The sequence below is a fragment of the Martes martes genome (assembly GCF_963455335.1).
Source record: "Martes martes genome assembly, chromosome: X".
NCBI classification, from domain to species: domain Eukaryota; kingdom Metazoa; phylum Chordata; class Mammalia; order Carnivora; family Mustelidae; genus Martes; species Martes martes.
The window spans coordinates 94,869,124-94,895,841 of NC_137897.1; positions in this window are offsets into that span (position 1 = coordinate 94,869,124).

A 26,718-nucleotide genomic window follows, 5' to 3' on the forward strand; every position below is an offset into this window, starting at 1 on the left:
ATTTATATTTCTACCAGTGTGTCTAAGTGTTCCTTTTTCCCTCCACCTTTTTTCACATTTGATATTATCAGCCACATTTTTTTAAATTTTAAATAATATTCAACATTATTTTATATATCACTATTCCTTCACACTGGTGGGCATTTGGTGGGTTCTTTTTTTGCCTCTCATGAACAAAGATGCTATGGAGATTCATGCATAAGTCTTTGTGTGGATGTGTTGTTCCTTATCTTTTTTTTTTTTAAAGATTTTATTTATTTATTTGCCAGACAGAGATCACAAGTAGGCAGAGAGGCAGGCAGAGAGAGAGGGGAAGCAGGCTCCCTGCTGAGCAGAGAGCCCGATGTGGGTCTCGATCCCAGGACCCTGGGATCATGACCTGAGCCGAAGGCAGAGGCTTTAACCTGCTGAGCCACCCAGGCGCCCCTGTTGTCCCTTATCTTAAGCAAATACCTAGGAGTAGAATTGCTGGGTCAACTCCATGTCCAGAAATATGGAGTAGATGTACTCTCCCCTATTTTCTCCACCAAGCACAACTAAAATGTTGGGCATTAATTAATATATATAAAATAAGCATAAGAAGTCTATAAAAGATGGAGAGAAGAAGGTGAAGTAGCTGCTTACCTCAGGGCACAAGGAATAACATAGTGGTCAATTGTATCTATTCTTTTGTTTCATGTATCCTGAGTTGGAGCTGAAGAGACTGGCAATATGTTAACACCAATGGGCACAAATAAAAAAAGTATCTCCCCTCTCCACCCAAAGCCTGCTCCCTCTAACCAAAGGACTAGGAACAATCTAGATGGAAAACTATTGAGCAATAACCACTCTACTGCAGCCAGGTACCACAGAGAACACTGTGGCCCCACCTCTACTTACATCAGCCAAATTTGAGTGGAAAGCCTGTATTTTTACCCTTGCTGAAATGTAACAAATTGCCCCCAACACTCCTACTGGAGTGATATCAGAGAAGGTCAAATAGAAAGCCTTGACTTTCCTCCCCACCACTGGTAATAAGCCCATTGCATGGTGTCGGTGGAAACCAAAGGAGACCCTCCCACTATTGAGTATCAGCAGAAACCAAGTGGGGAATCTAGATTTATACCTTTACCCAACAGTAATAAGGTGGCACCCATCTGTCCCATATCAGAGCAGTGTAAAAAAAAATCCAACTAAAACAACTAAAGAAAAATTAAAGAATAGTGAGGTCTCAAAACACAATACCCAAAGTATCCAGATTTCAATTAAAAAATCACTCAAAATACCAAGAACCAGAAATATTGAGATTAAAAGATCATTAATGGATATCAATATTGAAATGACAAAAATGTTAGAATTATCTGACAAAGACTCTAAAGTAGTCTTAATAAAATACTGCATCAAACAATCATGAATATATTTGAAAAGATGAAGTCTTTTAGTGAAGAAATAGAAAGTATCAGTAAAAATACTTAATGAAACTTAATTCACTTAATGAAAATTTTAGAACTGAAAAATAGAGTAACTGAAATAAAAGGCTCAGTAGAAGAAATCTTAAGGATATAGGGCTAGGCAGAAAGTTCTTGGATGTGTCACCTGAAGCACAATTCATTAAAGGAAGAATTGATAAATTGGATTTTATCAAAATTTAAAACTTTTGCCCTGTGGAAGACCCAGTAAAGAGAATGAAAACACAAGCTACAGCCTCAGAGAATATATGATCAAACCACATATCAGACAAAGGATTAGTATCTAAAATATATAAAGAAGACTCAAAAGTCAACAGTGAAAAAACAATCCAATTAAAAAATGAGCAAAGGACATGACCAAATATTTCACTGCAGAGGATGTATAAATACATGGAAAGATATTCAGCATCATTAGCCAACAAGGAAGTGCAAGTTAAAGGTAAAGCAAAATCACTACACACATACAAAGAGTGGATAAAATAAAAAATAGTTACAGCACCAAATGCTGGCAAAGGTATAGAGAAACTGGATTCATTTCTGGTGGAAACACAGAATGGCACAGTCGCTCTAGAAAAAAGCTTTTTCAGTTTCTTAAAAAACAAAATATGCAAGTAACATACAACTCATCAGTCATATTCCTGGACATTTATCCCAAAGAAATGAAGATTTATGTTTATGCAGAAACTTGTGCACATATGTTTACAGCATTTTTATTCATAATAGCCTCAAACTAGAAGTAACCCATGACACCTAGTTGGTGAATGGCTAAACAAACAGTGGTACATTCAGAATACTACTCTACAATAAAAAAGAATAAACTATAGATACACACAACAACCTGGATTATTCTCTTTTTTCCTGATTCCCAATTTTAAAAGGCATATTCTTTTTTTATTGAAGTATAATTAACATACAGTATTCTACTAGTTTCAGGTGTACATTATAGTGATTCAATATTTTTACACATTTTGAAGTGATCTCCATTATAAGTGTAGTTACTGTCACCATACAAAATTATTACAATGTTATTGACTATATTCCCTGTGCTGTACATTATAGCCCCATGACTTACTTATTTTATAACTGGAAGCTTGTACTTCTTAATCCCCTCACCTATTTTGCCCCCATCACTAGTAACCAACAGTTTTGTTTCATATATCTGAGTCTGTTTCTGTTTTGTTTTTTAGATTTCATGTAGAAGTGAAATCATACAGCACTTGCCTTTCTTTGATATATTTTACTTAGCATAATATCCTCTGGGTCCATTCATGTTGTTGTAAATGGCAAAATTTCATTCTTTTTATAGCTGAGTAATATTCCATTGTGTATGTATAACATGTATTTTTTATCTCAATATCTATTGATAGACACATTGCTTTAATATCTTGGCTATTGTAGATAATGCTGCAATGAACATAGGGATGCATATAGCTTTTTTCATTTTCTTCAGATAGATACCCAGAAGTAGAGTTGCTGGACTATATGGTGGTTCTATTTGTAATTTTTTGAGGAATTTCCATACTGTTTATATAATGGCTGCACCAATTGACATTCCTACTAACAGTACACAAGGGTTTCCTGTCTACCACATCATTACTAACATTGTTATTTTTTTCTTTTTGATAAAAGTCAATCTGTCAGGTGTGAGATGATATCTCATTGTGGTTTTGATTTGCATTTCCTTGATGATTAGTGATGTTGAGCGTCATTTTATGTGCCTATTGACCATATGTATGTCTTCTTCATAAAAATGTCTATTCAAACCTGGATTACTCTTAAGAGATTTGTATGGAGGTTGGGAGAGATCATAAAAGGCTACATTCTCTTTTATTTAATTTATATAACATTCTTTATATGATAAAATTATAGAAATGAAAAATATATTAGTGATTGCCATGGGTAGAAGGATGAATGTGTGCATGCCCAAAGCTGCATCTTCTGAGAAACAGCATCAAGGGTTTCACATTGCTAGGGAATTAGACTTCTTTCAACGATCTAAGTCATTAAGCAAAGAATAAAACAACAAATACAAGCCCCCAAGAGTGGGGAGAAAAATGATTAGCCAGAGTTGCTATAATATATTGCCTAAAATATCCAGATTTCAGCAAAAAATTACAAGACACATGAAGAAACTTAACATGAAGTCCACTTCATAATGAAAATGGTCTCACCATTTTTGCAAGGATCAACTTCCTGAGACTAAATGAACTTCCAAAAACATGTAGGTAATTATTATAACAAACAAACAAAAAACTTGCTGTATTGGGATTGGGAAAAGCTATTAAGAGGGCTTAGTAAATTAATGTCAAGTAAATTAATATGACAACAAGTCTATCTTCTGGTTGCAAGTTTTAAGATTTTTTCTTTAAGTCAGTGATTCCTCAACTTTGCTGCACATTGTAATCACCTGGCTCCTACCTTAAGCTCTTCTAATTTAATTAATATGGAATACATCTTGGGCATCAGGAACTTTTCAAACTTCCCCATGAATTCTATGAACAACAAAGTTTGAAAACCATTGTTTTATGTTGTTATTATTATTTAGAATAATAGTAATACATACTTTTTTGTGCAACTATTTCTGGCTGAGAATATAGAACTCTTTGTGTTATGCTTAGTATTATAAAGCTTATTTTATGGATAAATAAAATGAGCTCAGAGTAGTTAAATGACTTTCCCAAAGTCACATCCCTAGGAAATACCTGATTCAGGATTCAAACTCAAGTATACTTAATTTGATAATGCACTATGCACAATGCACAATGCACTGTATTAAGGTGGTAATGATGCAGTAATCATATTATCAAAAACTTGTATGGATATCATACCTTGGAGTTGAACGATATTTTAAATGCACCAGGAAGCTTGTTATTTATAACATCCCTGTAGTGAATATGCATTCATCTTCTACATTACTTTCAGGAACATGGTTTACAACAGTAGCTCTTGTAAAGGAGCCTTTCAGATTTAATAGACAATAAGATCAGAATGATTCAGTAAATGTGATGCAAACACCAAGACAAGTATTCTTAAGTTGCATTAATAAAAGTATGATATGTAGACTGGGGGAGGTGATTAACTGTGCTCTGCTGTGATCAGAACATGCTGAAGAATTACGTGCAGTTCCTGGGCTTTGCCACTCTTTTTTTTATTATTACAAGAAAGTATTATAGGCTTACAATACCATATGTAAAACACTTTAAGGCCAGATATGTTTCAAAAATTCAAAATTTTTCAGGATTTAGAAAGATAATGCCGTGCTATACACTGTATATTATTTAGCATGTCAAGTGGGGTCTGGGACAACATCCCCAACTCAAACATTAATATTTTTGGAGCAAAATCAATGAGCATACATACTACATTGCAATATTGAAGATTATAAACAGCTTTACATCAGTTCAGATGTTGCTGAATGATTACCAAATTATTCAGATTAAGTCAGGCTTATTAGCCAAATAATATGAAAGCCCTTTTCTCTCTCAGGGTTTTTTGGTTTTCTGAATTACATATAAGGCACCATGGAAATGTAAATGCCCATAGTAATAAAGATTCAGACAATACAGAGAAGCTCAGAAGGAGAAAAGAACTCTTTCTTCATCCCTAGTCTCATTTTCAGAGCAGTAACTACTCTTAATCATTTCTCTTTGGGGGTTTCCTGTTGGTTATCACCACAACAGAAAATATGTGTTTATACATCTTTTTCTGGATTTATAAACTTTTAAAATAACATAGTATCTTCCTGACACTAAACAATTTGTTCATTCTCCTCTCCCACTTCCTCCCTAATCAACCTGTAAACACTGCTAGTCACATTTTTATCTTTAGATATAAGCATGGTGTGTATTGTACTTAAATTTATTTTCTTAACCTTTCCATTTTAGATGGTATCTTTACCTTCCTCTTTATATGGAATGGAATACCAGGCCCCATACTTTTAAAAGGGAATAACCACAGGTATCACAGAGACATAAAACAACATCATATAAAAAACATAAAGCCTAAAGAAGCGGTGACCCCCCCCCAAAAAATAAGATGGAAGTTGTCATCAAATACTTGAAGGCCTATCATGAAGATGAAAGAACAGAGTGTTCTGTGTACCCTCAAGAGGGTAGAGCTAGAAATAATGGATGTACTGTACAGAACAGATTTTTGGATCAGCGTGGGCAAAATTTTACAAGGATGAGCAAAGGCAATACAGAGAAGGTATAGACAACTTCATTAGATAAAGAGTTCCTTTTCACTAAAGGAGTTTACACAGGAGCTTAGTAATCTCTTGGTTGGGAAGTTATAGAGGAGTTCAAGCATCCATTGGATAATATGGACTAGATGACATTTAAGATCCTTTCCTACTCTGGGAGCCTATGATACAGTGATTGTTTAGTCTCTAGGGTCTCTTACAGTTTAAAAATACTTACAATCCCATTAGTCTCAATAGCATTATGACTGAAACTCATTAGCCAGTTTTCCAGAAAGTTAACGATCTGCTATATATTGAGTTAGAGCCCTAAACTCAGAATTCTGTACTTTTCTTTCAGGAAGTCTCACCAGATTCTCCCTGATGTTATTTTTGCCCTAGGACACAATTAGTTCTTTGGGGACACCAAAGGAATTAAAAAATGATAGTAGTCATTTCTTTTATGAGCCAAAGTCAGGAGACTGGAAAAAGGGGAAAGGAGAAAGAGTATCAAAATAGGGCAAGACTGATTATGTCTGAGGGCTAGAGGTTTGTGTATGAAGGAGCGGGAAGGTAAATTGTTAAGACCACAAGAGTGTCCTAGGAATCCTCATTGATCCAATGGTTGGAAAAAAAGTTTCCAAATGTAAACGCCAGCCTCCAATTTATTATTTTTCATTCTTGATGAGAAGACAGTTATTCGCAGGAGAAACACTGTGTGCAAGGACTTTCTCTAACATGCTCAACCTTGAAAATTACAGAGATAGATGGAGATATCTCAGGGACATTCTCTAGTAAAGGGAAGTTAATAAGGGGAGAGAGATTTTAACATTTGCTGCCCAACCAGCCCCATTAAGGATTTCTTTTCTTCCTTGTTTTATTTTTATTTTCATTAAAAAGATTTAAGCAAAGTCTAATTTAGTCTCAAATTTCAACACTACCAAATAGTCTTATCCCTCTTATTTTTTTTTTTTCTTGCAGGCATGTTTATGGTAAAATTCAAGAGAAAATACTATTTTGCATATTCTCACCTCATCTCAGTATTTAATATTATGGAATCATGGGGCGCCTCAGTGGCTCAGTGGGCTAAGCCACTCCCTTCGGCTCAGGTCATGATCCCAGGGTCCTGGGATCGAGCTCCACATTGAGCTCTCTGCTCGGGGGGGAGCCTGCTTCACCCTCTCTCTCTGCCTGCCTCTCTGCCTACTTGTGATCTATGTCTGTCAAATAAATAAATAAAATCTTTAAAAAAAATATTATGGAATCACAGGAAGTGATGCCTACCATTGAATGACTGACTCACCCATGTATATGTGTCCACTCATGCAAAGCCTCCTAATTTGTCGTGAATACAAATGTATGCATACCTTCAAATGCATCCGTGAAAATTAAATATGTACAGTGAAAATTTCTTAAAGTATTTGAATAATTCCAATGAAATAGTATATTTTCAGCAGAATAGCAGAGAATCCAAAGCAATTTTTCTACTTTTTTGTATTTTCTCCTGAGTAACCAGAATGTTTTATTTAAATGATGACATTTAAATTAAGTCCTCCACTACTGTAACTACTTCCCCACACTACATATACATGCACACACACACATATACACACACACACAAACACACTTCTGCTCATATTCAGAACATCTCTCCACCCACAGATTTGGTGCCAAGGACCACCAAATGATACATCCATTTCTGGAAGCAGGGGTGATTACAAATTGGTTGGAGTAGGTCTAGAGAAATATATCTAAGTTGACCAAGAAAGAGCCTATTCACCAAGACTGATTAATAGGATGAACCCTAGAATTAATAAGATCAATAAACTGCTGGCCAGACTTATCCAAAAGAAAAGGGAAAGGATCCAAATTAATAAAACCATGAATGAAAGGGGAGAGATCACGACTAACACCAAGGAAATAGAAATAATTATTAGAAATTATTACCAACAACTGTATGTCAACAAATTAAGCAATCTAGAAGAAACAGATGCATTCCTGGAAACTTATAAACTACAAAGACTGAAACAGGAAGAAATAGACATCTGAACAGACCAATAACCAGCAAGGAAATTGAAACTGTAATCAAAAACCTCCCCAAAACAAGAGTTCAGGGCCAGATGGCTTCCCAGGGAATTCTACCAAACATTTAAGGAAGAAATAATAACTATTCTACTAAAGCTGTTTCAAAAACTTGAAATAGAAAGAAAACTTCCAAACTCTTTCTATGAGCCAACATTATCTTGATCCCAAAACCAGACAAAAGACCCCATCAAAAAGGAGAATTACAGACCAATATCCCTGAGGAACATGGGTGTTAAAATACTCAACAAGATTCTAGCCAATAGGATCCAACAGTACATTAAAAGGATTATTCACCATGACCAGGTAGGATTTATTACTGGGATGCAAGGGTGGTTCAACATTCACAAATCAATCAATATGTAGAACACATTAATAAATAAAAGACAAGAACCATACGATCCTCTCAATCAATGCAAAGAAAGCTTTTGACAAAATACAGCATTTTTTCCTGATTAAAACCTTCAGAGTACAGGGATAGAAAGAACATACCTCCATATCATAAAAGCCATATGAAAAGCTCACAGTGAATATCATTCTCAATGGGGAAAAACAGAGCTTTTCCCTCAAGGTCAGGAACACTGCAAGGATGCCCACTCTAACCACTATTTCTCAACATAGTACTAGAGTCATAGCCTCAGCAATCAGACAACAAAAACAAAAAAATAAATAAAAGGCATTCAAATTGGCAAAGAAGAAGTCAAACTCTCTCTCTGCAGATGACATGATGACTTTATGTGGAAAACCCCAAGTCATTAGAACTCATACAGCAATTCAGCAATGAGGCAGAATACAAAATCAATACACAGAAATCATTTGCATTTCTATACACTATCAATGTAACTGAAGAAAGAGAAATTAAACCGAGGGTTTTGGGGGGTTTGGGGGGTGAGTCTGGTGGTGGGTATTATGGAGGGCACATATTGCATGGAGCACTGGGTGTGATGCATAAACAATGAATTTTGGAACACGGGGAAGAAAATAAAATAAAATTTAAAAAAAATCAATCCTATTTACAATAGCTCCCAAAACCATAAGGTATCTAGGAATAAACCTAACCAAAGATGTAAAGGATCTATACTCTAGAAACTACAGAACACTTATGAAAGGAATTGAAGAAGACACAAAGAGATGGAAAAACATTCCATGCTTATAGATTGGAAGAATAAACATCATTAAAATGTTTATGCTACCCAGAGCAATTTATACTTTCTTTTTTTTATTATGTTATGTCAGTCACCATACAGTATATCATTAGTTTTTCATGTAGTGTTCCATGATTCATTATTTGCATATAACACCCAGTGCTCCATGCAATACATGTCCTCCTTAATTTACACTTTCCTTTTTTTAAAGATTTTATTTATTTATTTGACAGAGAGAGTTCACAAGTAGGCAGAGCAGCAGGCAGAGAAAGAGGGGGAAGCAGGCTCCTTGCTGAGCAGAGAGCCCGATGTGTGGCTTGATTCCAGGACCCTGAGATCATTACCTGAGCTGAAGGCAGAGGCTTAACCCACCGAGCCACCCAGGTGCCCCCTTAATTTACAATTTCAATGCAATCCCTATCGAAACACAATTGACATTGTTTACAGAGCTGGAACAAACAATCCTAAAATTTGTATGGAACCAGAAAAAACGCCAGATAGCCAGAGGAATGTTGGAAGAGAAAATCAAAGCTGGTGGCATCACAATGCCTGACTTCAAGCTATATTACAAAGCTGTAGTCAACAAGACAGTATGATATTGGCACAAAAACAGACACATAGATCAATGGAAAAGAATACAGAACCCAGATATGGACCCTCGACTTTACGGCCAACTGACTTCAACAAAGCAGGAGGAACATCCAATGGAAAAAAGACAGTCTTTTCAATAAATGGTGCTGGTAAAACTGGACAACTACATGCAGAAGAATGAAACTCGACCATTCTCTTACACCATACACAAAAATAAACTCAAAATGGATGAAAGACCTTAATGTGAGACAGGAATCCATCAAAATCCTAGAGGAGAACATAGGCAGTAACCTCTTCGACAGAAACTTCTTTCAAGACATATCTCTAAAGGCAAGGGAAACAAAAGCAAAAATGAACTTTTGGGACTTCATCAAGATAGAAAGCTTTGCACAGCAAACAGTCAACAAAACTAAGAAGGTACTTGTAAATGACATTTCAGATAAAGGGTTGGTATCAAAGATGTATAAAGAACTTATCAAACTCAACACCCAAAAAACAAATAATCCAGTCAAGAAATGGGCAGATGACAGTAACAGACACTTCTCCAATGAATACATACAAAAGGGCAACAGACACATGAAAAAATGTTCAACATCACCAGCCATCAGGGAAACACAAATCAAAACCACACTGAGATACTACCATACACCACTTAGAATGGCCAAAAGTAACAGGACAGGAAACAACAAATGTTAGTGAGGATGCAGAGAAAAGGGAACCCTCTTACACTGTTGATGGGAATGCAAGCTGGTAGAGCCACTCTGGAAAACAGTATGGAGGTTCCTCAAGATGTTAAAAATAGAGCTGCCCTATGACCCAGCAATTGCACTACTAGGTATTTACCCCAAAGATACAGATATAGTAAAAAGAAGGGGCACATGCACCTCAGTGTTCATAGCAGCAACGTCCACAATAGCTAAACTGTGGAAGGAACCAAGTTGCCCTTCAACAGATGAATGGATAAAGAGAATATAGTACATATATACAATGGAATATTACTCAGCCATCAGAAAAGATGAATACCCAAATTTGCATCAACATGGATGAGACTGGAGGGGATTATGCTGAGTGAAATAAGTCAAGCAGAGAAAGACAATTATCATATGCTTCCACTCAATGTGGAGCATAAGGAATAAAGCAGAGGACCACAGGAGAATGGAAGAAAAACTGAAGGGGAAGAAATCTGAGAGGGAGACAAACCATGAGAGATCTGGACTCTGGGAAAAAAATTGAGGGTTCCAGAAGGGAGGGGAATGGAGGGGTGGGGTAACCATGTGATGGGTATTAAGGAGGGTACGTGTTGTGATGAACACTAGGTGTTATAAGCAACTAATGGATCATGAAAACTACATCAAATACTTTTGATGTACTATATGCTGGCTCACTGAATATAATTTAAAAAATACAAAAAAAAATAGTATGAACCCTATTTAATCTAGAAAAACATGGATTGAGAGAATGAAGTGGTAGATAGTCCTAAATTCATTAAAGGAGATAGAGAGAATGATATTGATTGTCAAGCTTCACAATATGGAATTAAAGGAGAGATGCACAAACATAAATAAGAAATTTGAGAATGCTGTCACTGAGGAAAGGAATCTTGTATTACATAGAAATGAGAGGCTACATTAATAGGATTTCCTACTTTAAGAGTCTGTATCATCCTGAGTTTCAAAAATTATTTCAGTTATGCCTTAGATGACAATCACAATGATGTGTAAACTACTCACATGAGGCATATGTTAAGATTTCATGGAACATAATCCTCTTTGAAAATGCTTGCCCTCGAGGTAGTTCTTATATTTTTGTGTGTTGTTTCCTTTATTGCTATCTCTTTATGTACTGAAGTCATAAGATAACTTAAAGATATGTAATGGGTAGATATGTAATATTGGGCGATTACTTATACACTAATATCTTGGAATGCCCTATGCTGTATAAGTGTTCCTAAATGCCCCATGCAGGGTATATTAGGGAATAAGGCAGTCAAGATATCTTATAGCCAATAAATGAGACTAATAGTAGGAAAAAAAATCAATCTACATTTGGGGGAAACTGGATGAAAAGTACATGTTACCTCTCTGTGCCTTTTTTTGCAAATTACTGTGAATTTCTATAATTATTTCAAAGTAAAAACTTTAAAAATGTCCACAAAATGAGCAAACATGTGAGAAGAAACCCATAGGATTTGGGAAGTGAGAAACAAGGAAAATCCTAGCTTAGAGGGTGACAGAATGTACAAATCAACCACACTGGGACTGTTTTCAATCTCTGCACAGTAGTCCCCCACTTATCCTTGTTTTGTTTGTACTGTTTAAGTTACTGGCGATCAACCATAGTCTGGAAGCAGATGGTCCTCCTTCTGACGTATGGTCAGTAAGTCAATAGTAGCCTAAAACTACATGATCATGTTTATGTCACTCACCTCACTTCATCTTATCAGGCAGGCCTTTTATCATTTCACATCATCACAAGAAGGGTAAGTGCACTACAATAAGATTTTGAAAGAAAGAGACCACATTCACACGACTTTTATTATAGTATATTGCTATAATTTTATTTTGTTTATTACTAGTTATTGTTCTTAATCTTTTACTGTGCCTAATTTATAAATCAAACTTTATCATAGATATGTATGTATAGGGGAAAAAACTGTATGATAAGGTTCAATACTACCCACAGTTTCAGGCATCCACAGAGATAAGGGGAGACTACTGTACATGACCCAGAGAATGAAGGGCATAATAGGAGTTTTTTCTGTTTCTTAGCTCAAGAAGTAAGTAAGTATGTTAGGAGACTTCTGATAATTACAGAGATATTTATAAAGACTATTGTCTACATTTCTGCTACTGAGAAGACAAGATCTGTTTTGGAGGCCCATGACAAAAGCAGAACATGGTTTGTACCCATGCATGCACCCCCTCATTCACTTCCCTCCATGACCAAACCCAACTAAGTAATTACTGCACTCTAATGTATAATGATTCTGATATATTTTCACAATAGCTGGGGGTTATGAAGAGATACTTCCATGTAAGCACCTACCCCTAAGTTGAATTAACTTGAAAGGATTTCCCAAAATCCTTTTTATATCACAGATGGCCTCACCAGACCCACCTACAGCCTCCCTCAGAAGTAAATGGAATATCTCCTCCCATAGAAAAGGGAAGTTGATATACAGAAGTATTTTTCTCAAGACAGTGGGCTATGTATGGGTAAATCCAACAAACTAAACAGGATGCTTCTCTTACATTCCTGGTGCCTTGTTTTTGAATGCTGGTTCTTTGCACCCCTAATACTACTGATTCCTGTAAACACAAATGCATTACTTGTATGTGGGATGGAAAGGCATGTCTGTTAATATGTAAGCCCTCAATACAGGCCTTGTAATTGGATCAATTTTGTAATGAATGTTTCCAATAGGTGTTGAGTGCTAATTTTTATTTGTTAGTGGTGATAAAAACTGCCAGGGAGAAAGGATGTGGGATAGGTAGGTGGGGATAAAGGAGGGACAAAGCCTTCACTATGTTGTCCTGGGCCATACTGGGACTCAGATTGTCTAATGACAAGGAGTTCTCTCCAGGTGTCAGTGAGTCACCTGACAAGCTGGCAATCACACCCACAGCCTCTTCAAGTCTGTTTTTAAATAAAATATTCCTTAAAACCCTCACCTCTTCCTCTCATGTCAATTGCAGCAAGATAAATGTTACATTAGATCACATCACATACTTTGAATTAAAGAGGTTTTGGAGCATGTTGGTGTAATTTGAATGTAGGCATTTCAGTTTTTGAAGCTCAGAAAAATGATAAAGTTTGCTTCTTTGGAGCTTAATGAACAGCCTGAGTCATTAGCCAGGTGAATAAAGAGTGAGGATATGATGGGCTTCCTCCTCCTCCCCATCCTTTTTAAATTTTAATTTGGGATTCAAACTAAAACCTTACTGTGGGGAGCAATTCTGCCACTGACAGCACATTTCCCATCCCTCCTGCCTGAGTCACCAACCGACAAGGAGAAAGTTTGCCAAGTCACAGTGAATATCTCTACTATTAATTGTCCCATATCTAGATTTTGGCTACCTATGACATCAAAAGAAGGTTATAAAAAGGTCATTAAGAGAAAAAAAGGAAATTGAATTCAGAAAAGGAGCCAAGGATGAAAAATTCGGTGACAAACAAAGTTCTTTTAGGGCCCCGATGGCGCTAGGCTTTCGGAGTATACAGTTTGGATTTGGATGGTCAAGAAGGAACCATAAATTTATACAAATATTTGAAGGCTGACATAATAGAGGATTGCCTTTCTTGGATGCAGCATGCAAATCCAGAGAGATGTGGTTTTAAAATGTACTCTAGAAAGCCCACTGCCCCAACCTCCTTTACACTCATTAGACAATACTCTTTTCTCCTCACTGAGAGAAAAGTTCAAATGCAGAGAGCCCCAGATGAAGCAACATATTGGCTTGAATTCTCCCAAAGGTGGCCATGCTGCCTCTTTTATTCTTTTTTTAAATTTTTATTTTTTAAAGATTTTTATTTCTTTGACACAGAGACACGGCAAGAGAGGAACACAAGCAGGAAGAGTGGGAGAGAGAGAAGCCAGCTTCCTACTGAGCTGAGCCCAATGTGGGGCTTGATGAGGGGCTCAATGGGGGCTCCACGAGGGGCTTGACCTGAGGACCTTGGGATCATGACCTGAGCCCAAGGCAGATGCTTAATGACTGAGCCACCCAGGTGCCCCTGCCTCTCTTATTCTTAACTGCAAACCTTCCTACAAAGAAGGTAATAGTGGCTACAGGAGGGTGAGAGATAGAGGAATCACTAAGGAATGTGCAAAATACACTGAAGGTGTGCAAAAGACACTAAAGGTAAGGGACACACTCAGCAGTGTTGCCTTAAGCAGGTTCAACAGCAGTTAGCCACCTAGAATTTCTGGCCTTTTTGAGGTCCACATTATTGAGAGGGACTGGGCACTTATTCACATATGGATATCCAGGTTTGGGGAAAAAAATCTCTTAGGAATCAACCAAGCACTATCTTGCCATGGTTCAAAATAAGGAAATGCAGAAACAGGCCAGATATCTACCAATGAGTCTATTAACAGCAGAAGCCCACTTATAATACACTTTGAAGCACAGAATTTCTTCAAGTATCTTCATCACATTTTTGGCCTGAATACACTTACAAAGGGCTCAGGTATGCCTAAGGTAAGGCAGTATGACACCAAAGTCAAGTGTAAGACAAAACCAGCTACATAACTTTGAGGTCCCCATTGCAAAATAAAAAATGTGAGACCCTTGTTCAAAAACTTTGTTGTTGTTGTTGTTTTGTTTTCTTTATTTTTTATTTTTTTTAAATTATATTATGGTAGTAACCATACAGCACATCATTAGCTTTTGATGTAGTGTTCCAAGATTCATTGTTTACATATAACACCCAGTGCTCTATGCAATATGTGCCCTCCTTAATACCCATTACCAGGTTCACACAACCCGACTTCCTCCCTTCTAAAACATTCAGTCTGTTTCCTGGAGTCCACAGTCTCTCATGGTTCAACTCCCACTCTGATTCCTGCCCCTTCATTTTTTCCTTCCTTCTCCTAATGTCCTCCATGCTGTTCCTTATGTTCCATAAATAAGTGAAACCATATAACTGACTTTCTCTGCTTGACTTATTTCACTCAGCATAATCTCTTCCAGTCCAATCCATGCTGATGCAAGAGTTGGGTATTCATCCTTTCTGATGGTTGAGTAATATTCCATTGTATATATGGACAACATTGTATTTATTCCAAAGATACAGTTGAAGTGAGAAGAAGGGGTACCGGCACCCCACACTTTATAGCAACAATGTCCACAATAACCAAACTATGAAAAGAGCCGAGATGCCTTCAACAGACAAATGGATAAAGAAGATGTGGTCGTTTTTCAAAACTTATTGAGAATTTCAAGACAATGACAGCAGAGCATTAAGCCAACAGTGGGATTCTTCTGAGTATATTGCCCTTTTGGATAGCTTAAGACTCAGGCTCATGAAGTGGATTCTGGTGCAACATATGAGTTTTTAAAGGAAACACCTCTAAACAAGTTCATATAACAGACATGTATTTTTCCTCAGATCATCTGTTTGCAGTTAATCACAGTGTGGAAGGGCTATGAGGAAGAGCAAACTGCAAAGCCAAAACAAAAAACAAACAAAAAACCCCACATTGTGTTCTCATCATTGGATTTTTATCATTTGGGTTTTTTGGTTATTATTATTGTTGTTCTTCATTCCTTAAATGGGATTTTTTTGAACAAGGTAGTGAGAAGATCAAATACTTTTGATAGGAGTTAAGTTTGAACTCAGGTACCTGGCCTACAGCCCCTCCAGAAAGGAGGAAATCTCCATTTTTGCACATCTTAAGGATTAATCACTATACTGCATTAGCAATACTAGATTCAACTATAGTTAAACTGCAATGCTCAAGTAATTTATGGCCTTCCCATGCGATACTGAATAATTCATACCATTGTTTCTCTCTGAGGAAAAAAAAAAAGGCCCTGAGATATTGAGCTTGCCTGTGAAATCTTTTTTTTTATAATTTTTTATTTTTATTTTTAATTAACATATAATGTATTATTTGTTTCAGAGGTACAGGTCTGTGATTCCTCAGTCTTACACAATTCACAGTGCTCACCATAGCACATACCCTCCCCAATGTCCTTTTCCTGTGAAATATTGGTAGAAGCAGTAAAGACTTTGGTTCTCTTTCTGAGAAGAAGCTCCCAAGTCCCAAATAGAGTCCCATATGACCTGGAAACGGTAAGCAACCTTTTCCTACCAGGAAGACGTGTCATGCAATGTTATAGGGAGAAATAGATCTATTACTTAAAAGGTCAAAGTCACAGATATTATCCCAGGTGTGTCCATTAACTTTGAATTTATGTAATCATAGAATGTACAAACCTGGTTTCAGACTGAGCCCTAACCTTGGTGAGCCATCTTATAGTTCTAAATCTAACCATAGTAAGATTTCTGAGAGGATAGATGATTCAGTATAATTTTTTTTAAATTTATTTATTTGACAGACAGAGATCACAAGTAGGCAGAGAAGCAGGCAGAGAGAGAGGAGGAAGCAGGCTCCCCACCAAGCAGAGAGCCCAATGCAGGACTCGATCCCAGGACCCTGGGATCATGACCTGAGCCGAAGGCAGAGGCTTTAACCCACTGAGCCAGCCAGGCACCCCGATTCAGTATAATTTATTCTACTGTATCTCCAGCTCAGATCTCTTTTCTGAGCTTCATACCTATCTACCTAGCTGCCTATATAACATCTCCACCTGGATTTTTCCAGGGAAATCTTAAACTCAACATGTCTACTGTTAAACTTCTCTCTCATTCCAGTCCTTACCCCATTCCTGCATCAATTCTTAACCTGTTTATCCTGCTTCCATCCAGTAGTTCAAGGTAAGTCCTTGGAGTTATCCTTGATTCTTCCTTTTCTCCTTGCCAGTCCCTTGGGGCTAAAGTGAGACTAGTAGGAGAAGTTTGGTATTAGGGGACAAGTAATATAAATTATTCCCCCAAAGACATGCCAATATTGAGCCACAAAACTGATTCCAGAATGGGTTATCAATCCATATGGTGTGTGATGTGGGTAAATCAACAGGAGAACTATAATAACTGAAGTACAGGACCAAACGGAGATCAAAGAACCTGTGGCAATAAAAGCAAGAAACAGGGAATAGCATCAAAAACAGAACTGGCTTCAAATCCCAATAACACTGCCGACCAGTGTTTTCCTTTTCCTAGTTTGTTAATTAGGACAGAGGTCAGCAAAATTTCTGTTTGTTTTGTTTTTGCAATGAGGCCAAATAGCAAATAATTTTAGGTTTTGTGAGCAAGTCACTGTAGCAACTATTTAACTCTATAACTGTATCATTAAAGTAGTCAGAGGGACATTATGTAAATATTTGGGTGAGGCTGTGTTCCAATCTAACTTTATTTACAAAAGCAGGTGGCAGGTCTTTTATTTTTAGTGCATATCCCATTGGCCAAAACCCAGGCTCATGGCCCAAACCCACTGAAAGGGAGACTAGATAATGTAGTGAAGTATATTAGTATTTGGTGAGCAACTCAGTCATTGCCATATGATGCAACAATGATTTCAGTCTTGTATAATTATTAGGATAAAATATGTATAAAACATTTAGCACAGTGCCTCATACATAAGCAGGACTCAATAAATATTCAATTGTTCCCAACCCCTCTCTTCTAATCCTTCCACTCTTTGGCATGCTATAAAATGCCCTTCACACTCAGACATTCATCTACTTGCCTTTTCTTATTCTGTTTCCTCTACTCTTCCCTCTTTATTATTTCCACCCTACTAATACATGTTCAGTTATCTTTCCTATTTCTGCTCAAATGACATTTGGCTTTTCCTTTATTTATCTTTTCCAGGCAGAGTGACTTGGGCTCCTCCCCTTGTACCACCACACTTACTACAAACCATGAGTGGTAAGCATGTTGTAATGTCCTTAATTTTACATATATGCCTCTTTCATCAGACTGTGAGCTCCATGAGGACAGAGCAATGCCATATTCTTATCTTACCTTATTTACCATAGAGTCTTAAATATTGCGTGGCAGTCTGTAAGTGTTCATTATACTCATCTGGTTAATCTTAATGGTAGGAATTTCAGGTCCTAGATTACCTATATTCATAGTAGGAGTAACTTGAGACACATGAAGAACTTTTCTTGTTTATGCCAGCTATAGCTCCAGTGCCTTATTGGTAGTGCCACAAAATGAAGGTTGTCAGAGAGGAAACATTTAAAAGTTTGCTAAAACCTACAGAGAAGATAAAAGCAAAAAAGGTGTTTATTTGTCACTATGCAGACCCCAAAACTCTCTTTTTTTTTTAAATGAAATCCACTCTAGTGAGGGGAAGAGTTGACTAACTTTAAGCAAAACAATTGGTGTGAATAGTGTAGAGCATATTCATTGTCATTTCTGAATGGGTCCATAAAGAATACTTGTGAAACTACATTGAGCCAGCCCTCTGTATGTCAGGATCAAGTGACCCTGGCACCTGGGACTTCTCACTGCTGAGTGCTGAGCATTTCTATTCAGAGAGACTCCCAGAGCAGCATCAGTACCATCTATCTTGCTACACCCCTTGTTCTCAGTGAAAATCAACAAAAAAAGCACTGATTTAAAAAAAAAAAAAAAAAAGCCCTGCATATCCCTACATATCCTAGTCTGGCTTTGGTTTCTCAGCTAAGATTTTCTGAAGCCATATCAAAAAATGCCTTTTATTTTTTTAATCATTGATTGCATTCAGTACTTCTCTATCCTTTTATTTATTTATTTATTTATTTATTTATTGGTTTTGGGAGTAGAATTTAGTGATTTATCACTTACATATAACACCCTGTGCTCATCATAACAAGTGACCTTAATATGCATCACCTATTTAACCCATCCCCCACCCACCTCCCTCCACCAGCCCTCAGTTTGTACTTTATCATTAAGAGTCTCTTATAGTTTGCCTACTCCCTCTCTTTCTCTCTCTCTCTTTTTATTATTCCCTTTCCAAAACATTCACCTGTTTTGTTTCCTAAATTCCACATATGGGTGAAATCACATGGTATTTGTCTTTCTCTGACTGACTTACTTTGCTTAGCATAAAACTTAACAGCTCCATCCATGTCACTGCAACTGGCAAGATTTCATTCTTTCAGATGGCTGAATAATATTCCATTGTGTGTGTGTGTGTTTGTTTCTGGGTTTTCTATTTTGTGCCATTGATCTCTGTGTCTGTTTTTGTGCCAGTCTATTTTGTCCAATATATTGCTACTCCAGCTTTCTTTTGACATCAATTTTCATGATAGATGTTTTTCCATCCCCTCACTTTCAATTCACAAATGTCTTTAGTTCTAAAATGAGTCTCCTTTGGGCAGCACATAAATGGGTCTAGTTTTTTTTTTTTTTAATTTAATTATTTATTTGGCAGAGATAGAGGGAGATCACAAGCAGGCAGAGAGGAAGGCAGAGAGAGAGGGGGAAGCAGGCTCCCTGCCGAGCAGAGAGCCCGATGCAGGGCTCGATCCCAGGACCGGGAATCATGACCTGAGCCGAAGGCAGAGGCTTAACCCACTGTGCCACCCAGGCACCCCAGGGTCTAGTTTTTTTGGTCCATTCTGATACCCTATGTCTTTTGATTGGAGTATTTAGTCCCTTTATTTTTAGAATGATTATTGAAAGATATGAATTTAGTGCCATTGTGTTACCTGTAAAGTTCGTGTTTCTGGTGATGTTTTCTATTCCTTTCTAGTCTTTGTTGTTTTTTTTTTTCCCCCACTCAAAGAGTCGCTTTTAATATTTCCTGCAGGACTGGTTTAGTGGTCATGAACCCCTTTGGTTTTTATTTGCTTGGGAAACCCTTTATCCTTCTTTCTATTATTTTTTAAGGTTATTTATTTTTTTATTTGAGAGAGAGAGAGAGAGCGTGCAGAAGTGGGAGGAGGGGCAGAAGGCAAGGGAGAACTAGACTCCCTGCTGAGCACAGGGCCTGACATAGGACCAGATCTTAGGATCCTGAGATCATGACATGAGTTGAAGTCAGATGCCCAACTGACTGAGCCATTCAGGCATCCCTATGGCTCCTTCTAGTCTTAATGACAGCCTTGCTGGATAGAGTATTCTTGGCTATGATTTTTCCCATTTGGCACTTTGACTGCCACTCTCTTCTGGCTTGCAAAGTTTCTGCTGAAGATCCACTGCTAACCTTATGGGTTTTCCATTATCAATTACTGTCTCCTTTGTCTTCCTGCTTTAAAAAGTTTTTTTCTACCACTAGATTTTGCAAATTTAATTACACTATGTTTTGGTATGGATCTGCTTTTGTTGATTTTTATGGGGGTCCTCTGTGCCTCCTGAATCTGGATATCTATTTCCTTCCCCAGATTAGGGACGTTTTCAGCTATTATTTTTTCAAATAAATTTCCTGCCCCCTTTTCCAGTGTAGGCAAGGGCAGGTGTTTGGGCTAATCATCTGAGGGAGGAGGCCTGCCTTGCTGGGACTTAGACAGAAGTGACTGGGAGTGGCTGTTCCACCAGAGCACAGGTGGGAGAGGCTTGGTGCAAACAAGTTAGGTAGCAACTGTTGGTACTGACTTGGCTCCTATAGGTGGCCCTGTGCTTATGCTAAGGGGAGGGGAGGCAAATGATGTTTGCCACTTCCTTTGTTCCTGGAGGGTTTCTCCATGAATGCTGTCTCTCTGGTATGTGCTCCAAGACGAGAGAATAACCTCCCCATTGTGTACCACAAGTACTCTTCCAATCACTATTTCCATGATATATGTCCATGGTTTGTTTGCATGCCTTCTCTCCAAGAGCCATACAATGTCTTCCAGACTCTATCCAAGTCACACCCACTGACTTTTAAACTCTGGGCATTAAGTCCTGCTGTTTGCAAGAGCTCATGAAATTCAGCCCCCCTCTCTTTCCAAACCAGTTGCTATGGTGATTTGTTTTCTCCATATGCTCCCCTAGGTGTTAGTCTCTCCCTCATTCTTCTTTGTGACTGTGCCTCCCTTTCTACCACAACAGCCATGATCTGTTTCTCTCTCAAACCATCTCTCCACATGGCCTTTCTTCAATGTGGCCTCTTCCATACCTTTAGTTGTGGAGTTTGTTCTGCCAATCTTCAGGTCAATTCCTGGGGTATTTAGGATTATTTCATAGTTGTCTAGTTGTATTCATGGGGCGAGGGGAGCTTAGGTTCTTCCTACTATGCTGCCATCTTCCTAAGATCCTTATGGTGACCTCCTCTTAGAGTGAGCTAGTATTCATTTGGGTTTCATTGAAGCAGAATAGTTCCCTGACTCTGAGGGCTTACCATTTCTTTGACCAAACTCAGGAGTGAACTTGATGTTCAGCTTCACCGTAGAGTTGAAAATTTTAAAAATTTTAAAAACATAAGACAGAATCCATTGAATGTATAAAATATGCCAACTACTTCATATCTTCTCTAACTAGTACTTTCCTTGAAAATGAGCAGTGGAACAACGATCTCTATATTGAACAGCATTTTTAATGCAAATGGAACCATAAGCACAAAGCAGCATCTTTACATTTCTGAAGGCACATATAAAGGCCTAAATTTGTAGTGGTTTCCCATTGGGTTGTGGGGAGGCAAAGCAGAAAGAACCAGAATGAGTTCAGCTACACTAATGTGACTCAAGGTTATATGGGATGTGTATAAGAATCCAACCTCTGCTGAAAGGAATGAATGCTTAAATAAAAACTTGGTTTTAACTACCTGTTCCACCTCTGAAATCTTCACTTTCTTGTATGTAAAATGGGACAATAATTCTTACCCCACATGGCTGATAGGAAGATTCACAGTAGATGCTCAATGAATGTTTCTTCATATACACATTCAAACTTCTTAGCCTAGGACAAGGTAGTTAGAAGAGATTGGACAGAGAGAATTTCCAGGGACCTAGCCCTGACTCTTTCTGTTGTTAATGTTTTTGGCCACTGTTTTGAATAAAGTGGAGGGTTTTAAAAAATAAAAGATATAAGGTTGGTTCTTGCAAGAGGTGATGAGTAAATTCTTCCCAGGAATACTATGGGGACATGAAAGTGGCAACCATTATGTATGTATAATTGAATTTTAATCATGAGAAAACATCAGGAAACACAAATAGATGCCCATTATACAATGTAACTGGCTTGTACTCTTAAAAAATACTAAGGTCAAAAAAAAATATTAAGGTCAGAAAAGACAAAGGCTTAGGAACTGTTCCAAATTAAAGCAGTCTAAAAAGATATGACAACTAAATGTAATATGTGATCTTGGAATGGATCCTGGACTAGTAAAAACAACTGCAAAAGCATTATTAAAATTTTTGACAAAATTTGATTATGGACTATGAATTAGATAATAGAATTTCATCAAAATTAAGTTTCCTAACTTTTATAATTATACTATATTTGTGTAAAAGAATGTGTTGTTCTTTAGAAATGTATACTAAAGTATTTATGGGTAAAAGGGAACAATATCTACAATTTAGTCTCAAACAGTAGACAGAGAATGGTAAAACAAATAGGACAAAATGTAAATTAATTGGTCAATATGGGTAAAGTGTGAATCATTGCAATTATTCTGTAGGTTTGAAATTAAATAAAATTTAAAAATTAAAAGTAGGATGAGAAACATAAAGAGGACAGTACAGAGCTTTAACAAGGGGTACATAACAGGTTCACCTGATGTCTTGAATGGTAAAAAGGGTCAGAGAAGTTTCAACAGAGGAACTGATGTCTGAGCTGTGATATGAAGAATAAGTCATTTTTTTAGGTGAGGTGGTATGGTGGGTGGAACATACTACAAAGAGAGCCTCATATATGAAGGCCTGAAGGCAAATAAGAGGAGTGCAATGGATTTGAGTAACTGAGTATACAAATGGGGACAGTAATGAGCAACAAAGCTGGACATGTAGGCTGGATTCAGTTTATAGTGGGAATTCTAGGGAATAAATATTTTAGATGAGGCTTGTAAAGACCCATAGGATGTGAGGGAAAGTTAGTGTCTTTTTTGTCTATAGTGTTCTGACAAAGGGTTCTTAGGAGATTTTTTGGCTAAGGATTTTTAGATTATCTGACTATAGGCTTTTTGGGGAGAGGGGTTGGTCAGTTTTCATAATGTTATTTATGGATACAATCAACTAAGAAAAGAAAGTCAAGAAAATCCCAAACATTGCCTTGCACATAAATTCTAAATATTTGGAAGTGCTTTACTACATAGCACAGTACCATATCACCAGTGATAGAAGACAGTGCTCTCAAGACAAATCTCTGTTTTCAAGGAAATCACAGAACCAATATCTGGATTAGCCTGGAAAAGGCAGGGTTGGGATATATGCTCCTCAGCATAGGAAGCACTTTGGTGTACAATTTTTTGTCTGTTGGATAGAGTTTAGTACAGAGGATAAAAATTAGAATGGCCAGGGCGCCTGGGTGGCTCAGTCGTTAAGCGTCTGCCCTCAGCTCAGGTCACAATCCCAGGGTCCTGGGATCGAGCCCCACATCAGACTCCTTACTCACTGGGAAGTCTGCTTCTCCTTCTCCCTCTCTCTGCCTGCCACTCCCCCTGCTTGTGTGCTTTCTATCTCTTTCAAATAAATAAAAAATAAAATCTTAAAAAAAATTAGAATGGCCATAGATATTGGGAGGGTTAACATATATAAGTAAAGTGGATCAGATATAAGAAAAGCAATGTGCAGTCCAGACAAAATAGCATAGACTCATCTCTCCTTATTTTTCCATACATACCATTCCTTCTACATACCTTGGACAGGGTGCATACTAAATACAGCTATAAATCTTAGAATTGATGTAAAATGGAACTCAAAGGGAAATTTGAAATATGGAAAAAGGAAGGTGGACTGGTTGGGGACAGTAAGATTAAAGAAGCAAATAGCAGCAAAATGCCTCAAGACACCATTCAACAGGGACGCCTGGGTGGCTCAGTCAGTTAAGTGTCTGACTCTTGCTTTTGGCTCAGGTCATGGTCTTAGGGTTGTGGGATTGAGCCCTACATCATGCTTCATGTTCAGTGTGGAGTCTGCTTGAGATTCTTTTCCCCTCCCACCCCTCTCCTCTGCTCCTCCCCCTGCTCCCACTTGCTTCCTCTCTCTCTCTAAAATCAATCAATCAATCAATCAATCAATTAACTAATTAAATCTTAAAAGACAAAAAAAATACACCACTAAATAGAAAAGGGCAATCCAGGTCCAGCATCTTCCATCTCTTTACGTAGAAACAGCAAGTAGATCAAAAAGGCTCATTTCTTCCCTGCATGATGGAACAGTGGTCCTAACAACAGCAGGCACTCCCACTGGTACAAGACAGGGGGATAGATCAAGAATCCCACTGACAATAAGCATCCAAAGAAGGCACACTCTTACGCTGCTGGGCCAGATATTCCCCTCTCTTGCATAGGAACACCTGGAAGCTGGGAAGCACAAGCAGGGGGAATCCTGCCACAACATCACCCAGGTAGGCAGTGGTCTTTGTTTAAATCAGAGAACTCCTTCTCCTACTGAAAAACACTGGGCATCTGAATGGCACTGGCAGTGGGGATTCTACCATAGTAAGTGGTCCAGTCCATGAAACAGTCCCTGTACCTGTTGACCCTGAGATTATCCTTCCCTACCTAGAGGCAGGCTCTGAGTGATATGGGCAGGGGAGTTTTTTTCTCTCTGAAGGGTGGAGATTCCTTTCAGACAAAATGAACAAACCAAAACAGCATTGCAAAGGCTCGGAAAATTAAATTGTCGTTGGAACTACAGCCCACAAAGTGGGCCAGGACCTGCATGCTAAACATAAACAGAGTGGCTTCCTGTTACAATAAAAGATTAAAATAGTACCAAGTCCTCTAGCATAAGAGTCAAAATACCTAAGATATAACAGAAAATGAGAGACTATGGACTCTGAAAAACAACCTGAGGGTTTTGAAGGGGCGGGGTGGGAGGGTGGGGGAACCAGGTGGTGGGTATTAGGGAGGGCACAGATTGCATAGAGCACTGGGTGTGGTGAAAAAACAATGAATACTGTTACGCTGAAAATAAATAAAAAATTTAATTAAAAAAAAATTTTCTATACCAAAAAAAAAATAAATAAATAAAATAAAAAAAAAGATATAACAGAAAATGAGCCATCATATCAAAAACCAGGAAAATCACAAACTGAGTGAGGAAAGAAAACAAACTGATACCAACACCCAAGATGAACCAGATGCTGGAATTATATTGCAAGGATTTTAAAGCAGCCATCATAAAAATGCTTCAAAAAGCAGTTACAAATCCTCTTGAAATAAATGTTAAAATAGAAAATCTCACCCAAAAATGGAATTTATTTTTAAAAGTGGAAATTATACAAAAACAAAATAAAATTAAATTAAAAAAAAACAAAAATGAAAAAATACAATAATTGGGAAAAAAAAGTATTGGATTGGCTCAATAATAGAGTGAAAATGACCCAAGAAAAAGTCACTGAACTTATAGTCAGGATTTATCCAATCTGAACAACAGAAGGGAATTTATCCAATCTGAACAACTGGGGGCAAAAGTAAACAGATCCTTGGGGATCTGACAGACAATGCAAGAGATTTAAAGTTCCTATTATCAGAGTTCCAGAAAGAGAGGAGAGTTGGAGTCAAAAAACTTCCTAAATTTGGCAAAATACATAAGCCTTCAGATTCAAGAAGCTAAATGAGTTCTCAAACAAATTTTTGAAAAGCAATGACATGGATGTAAATATAAATTCCAAGTGATATTCTGCTGTAAAGTCAAGAGATAATGAGTAGTGGAGACTGTGGTGAACTGGAGGGTACATGTATTGTCTAGAAGGGCAACTCCTGTTCAGCACTAGATGATTATACATACAGGAATTTAGACCTGATTTGTTTGTGTAATTTCTTAAGTGTAAGCAACTATTTCTGTACTTTTCAAATCAGTCTGCCAGTTTTGTATTGAAGAAAAATAGTCACTTTGGAACTAAACCTGAGTTCGGATTCTTACTCTACCATTGTACAATCTTGGACAATTCTACAAACTCTCTGAGTCTCAGGGTCCTCATCTATAAAATATTTTGATAAAGAGTCTGACTTCATTTTTTGATGTTTGAGTGCTGACCCTTTCTTCCCCTTCTGCCTCACATCTGGAAAAGCTAATAAGAAAACCAAAGTGCTCCCTCCTTTGGTGCCTATGGAAAAGTGAAACCATGTGAACTCCAGCCCATGAGTTGGAACCCTGACACAAGTCCACCCCTAACCACAATAAAAATCCAAACCAGTCTCCTTTCCCCACTCCCAAATGATTTTCGGACCAGCTTGGGAAACCTGCCCTGCTGTCCTTAGAGGCCTTATTATGTAACAAATAAACCTTTCCATAACCTCTTGGTGTGTGTATCTCAGTCTCTACATCTGGACAGAATTTTGGGTGAGGATTTACCCTTTATCTCTAAAATGCCACAACAAATAGAAATTGTAATATTTACACTATAAAGTTTCTGTGAAGAGCAACTAATGTCTGAAAGATATCCTGGCCACAATACATGCTCAACAAATAGCAGTTACCATGGTGACTAGCATTAATGAATAGAAGCTTTTTCCCTGGTCTTTTTAAAAATGTGCCCTTTTTTTTTTTTTTTTTTCAAGAACAAGTGGACATTTCAAGGAGTCCTGGGCCGGGACTGGACAAAAGCAAAACCAGCCTCTAGGGATTGC